At 58.1% G+C, this 3,357-nt stretch overlaps 1 protein-coding gene across 5 annotated transcripts in view; it reads right to left on the bottom strand.

The window, feature by feature from the left end:
• Positions 1-3,357, bottom strand: part of DENND6B (DENN domain containing 6B) — a 15,760-nt gene that overhangs the window by 8,112 nt on the left and 4,291 nt on the right. The window lies entirely within an intron of this gene.

The following is a 3,357-nucleotide window of genomic DNA, read 5'->3' on the forward strand; positions in this document are numbered from 1 at the left end:
GGTGCTGGCTCGCCCCAGTTCCCTGCCCAGCAGCTGCAGCGTCTGTGGGGCGCAGGTCAGTGCCCATGGTGCTGGCTCGCCCCAGTTCCCTGCCCAGCAGCTGCAGCATCTGTGGGGTGCAGGTCAGTGCCCATGGTGCTGGCTCGCCCCAGTTCCCTGCTCCATCAGTGTGCTGCATCCTCCCCATACCACCTTCTCTGGCCATGATGCCTGGCTCCTTGCTGACTGGATCCTCTCTCTGTCCTCCAGGCCCCAGGTCCCAGGCCAAGGGCGACTCCCCTCCCAGCTAGAGGCTTCTTCACTCTCCAGGACCCTCTCAGTAAGAGGCCAGCACAACTGGGTGGGCTTCCTGACCCCTTTCTCACACCCCTGGTCCTCACAGCCACCCAACCACCTCTTGCCCAGACTGCAGTTGGGCCCGCCTGCCCCTATCAGCCCAACAACTGTTCACAGCATCAGAAGGGCAGAGCTTCGCCTGGGCACAGTGGCGCACGCCTCTAATCCCAGCACTTTGCGAGGCTGAGGCAAGCAGATCACTTGAGGTCAGGAGTTCGAGATCAGCCTGGCCAACATGGTGAAACCCTGGCTCTACCAAAAATACAAAAATTAGCTGGGCATGGTGACGCACACTTGTAATCCCAGCTTCTTGGGAGGCCGAGGCAGGAGAGTTGCTTGAACGCAGGAAGCAGAGTTTGCAGTGAGCTGAGATTGCCCCACTGCACTCCAGCCTGGGCAATAGAGCAAGACTCCATCTCAAAAAAGAAAAAAAGAGGGGCAGTGTTTCAGGGACCCAGAGGCCCCCCTCACTGGGGACAATGACAGGGCCCTACCTGGCTGTTCCCCCACCTCCCTCACCACCCCCCAAGCCAGAGGGCCCCGGCAGTGCTGCTCCCCTAGCTTTTGCTCAGATACAGGCCCGGCAGTACCCCTGCCCCAGACGGGAGCTTCCTGTCAGGCTCTCTCCCTGTCCTGCTCAGCTGTCTTCACCCACCCTTCCCCTGCTAGGGCCTGTGCCCCACCTGTAGTGCCTGGAGAGTGCCCGGCTGGGCAAGCCCTGCACCCCCAGGAGTGGACAGCTGGGGAGAGCATGATGCTAGGTAGGGGCTGAATGACCTGGAACAGGTGTGCACAGACAGAGGTGGCAGGTGGGGCAGGCCAGCCTGGGAGCCCAGCCCAGTGGGTCCAATTTCACCGTAGGGAGCCCCCAGGGGCCCCATTCCCAGCGGGCCCTGCAGTGTCTCCTGAGCTGTGTCTGAAGCCTGCCGAGAGGGCCTCTGCACACTGTGCCCTCCTCATCCATCTGCCCAACTTCTCCAGAGTTGGGTTTAGGCTGTAATGTGGCTTCTTCCAAGGTGTGCCCTGAGCCCCCAGATGGTGAGGAGCTGAGCCCTGGGGTGCTCCCAACAATGCCGTGCCCTGGATGAACGCATCTGCCATTGTGTTTTTGAGAGACAGGGCCTCGATCCATGACCAGGCTGGAGTGCAGTGGTACAATCAGCTCACTGCAGCCTTCAACTTCTAGGCTTAAGCGATCCTCCCACCTCAGCCTCCTGAAGTGCTGGGAGTGCAGGCGCGAGCCACCGTGACCGCTTGCTATTAAAATAGCTCTGCCCTTTTGCTTGGTCTGGGCTTGCTGCTGTGGTCCTGCTTTGTCTCTTTAAGGCAGTGACCCTGTCCTGGTTCCTTCTGCCTCCCAGCACCTGGCACGAAACAGACCCTCCCCACATACAGTGCTGCAGGTGTGAAGAGGTCTATGGGGTCTACTAGACAGGTGGGTGGAGGGGAGCTAAACAGACACCAAGGAGGGGTCAGAAGGAGAACGACGGGGAGGTGAGGGTGGGCTGGACCCACAGGGGGCCTTGGGATAGCTCTGTGAGGGGCAGGGCCACTCAGCCACTCAGCCTGAGCCTTCATGTCTGCACTGAGGAGGGCTGAGGAAAGGCAGGTACCCTCTGCCTGAGCTCAGGGCTCTGTATCTGGTCTGCTGGTCACAGGCGCTTGTGGTCTATGAGCTCCATGCCCATGCCCAGGGGCCCCTCAGTACATCTGACCAGGGAAATCCACATTCACAGGTTCACCCTCTTTGGGAGTGGCCCTGGGATCCAGGTACAACCTAGAGCTGACTGCTAAGCCAGAGGTCAGCCACCCAGGGCTGGCCAGACCAAGGTGAGGGGACCAACGGAGCTGACACTCAGGGCAAGAGGCCTCCCAGGCCAGGCTGTGCCCTGCTCAGTGTTCCATGAGGGTTTTGCCCTTTTCCCCTAAGCCAGCCTGCACAGGTCCCTGCCCCTGGTCACCAGTCACCCTGAGTAAGACCAGGATGGGAGCTTGGTTTGGAGAAGGAACATCCAGGGAGTGGTTCTCAAGGTATGGCCTGGCCACCCCTGCGATCCCGGGGTCAAAGCTCTTCTCATACACGAGAGTCTCCTTCTCATCTTCGCTCTCATGTACAGCGTAGCTCCCAGAAGCCACAGCATGTCTTGTCCTGGTGGGCTGAATGCAGTGCTGATGAGAATCCAGCTGGTTTTTTTGTTTGTTTTTGAGACAGTTTCCCTCGTTGCCCAGGCTGGAGTGCAATGGCACCATCTCGGCTCACCGAAACCTCTACCTCCCGGGTTGAAGCGTCTCTCCTGCCTCAGCCTCCCAAATAGCTTGGATTACAGGCATGCACCACCACGCCTGGCTAATTTTATATTCTTTAGTAGAGACAGGGTTGTCCCATGTTGGTCAGGCTGGTCTCAAACTCCTGACCTCAGGCGATCTGCCTGCCTCAGCCCCCCAAAGTGCTGGGATTACAGGCGAGAGCCACCACGCCTGGCCAAATCCAGCTGTTTTCTATGTGACCATTTTATTTTATTATTTATTTACTTATGTATTTTGAGGCAGAGTCTTGCTCTGTCACACAGGCTGGAGTGCAGTGGTGCAATCTCGGCTCACTGCAACCTCTACCTCCCAGGTTCAAGCGATTTTCCTGCCTCAGCCTCCTGAACAGCTGGGACTACAGGCCCGCACCACGACGCCCAGCTAATTTTTTGTATTTTTAGTAGAGACGGGGTTTCACCGTGTTAGCCAGGAAGGTCTCGATCTCCTGACCTTGAGATCCGCCTGCCTCAGCCTCCCAAAGTACTCAGATTGCTTTGTGAGCCACTGCGCCCGGGATGCCCGGACATTAGTAAGGCTTGTGGAAGTGTGAAAAGATGCCACTCCTCTCAATAAATTGTTTTCGTTTTGAAAAATATGGTCGTGGCCGGGCGCGGTGGCTCACGCCTGTAATCCCAGCACTTTGGGAGACCGAGGCGGGTGGATCACGAGGTCAAGAGATCAAGACCATCCTGGTCAACATGGTGAAACTCCGTC

The sequence above is a fragment of the Cebus imitator genome, unplaced genomic scaffold, assembly GCF_001604975.1.
Source record: "Cebus imitator isolate Cc_AM_T3 unplaced genomic scaffold, Cebus_imitator-1.0 Scaffold329, whole genome shotgun sequence".
NCBI classification, from domain to species: domain Eukaryota; kingdom Metazoa; phylum Chordata; class Mammalia; order Primates; family Cebidae; genus Cebus; species Cebus imitator.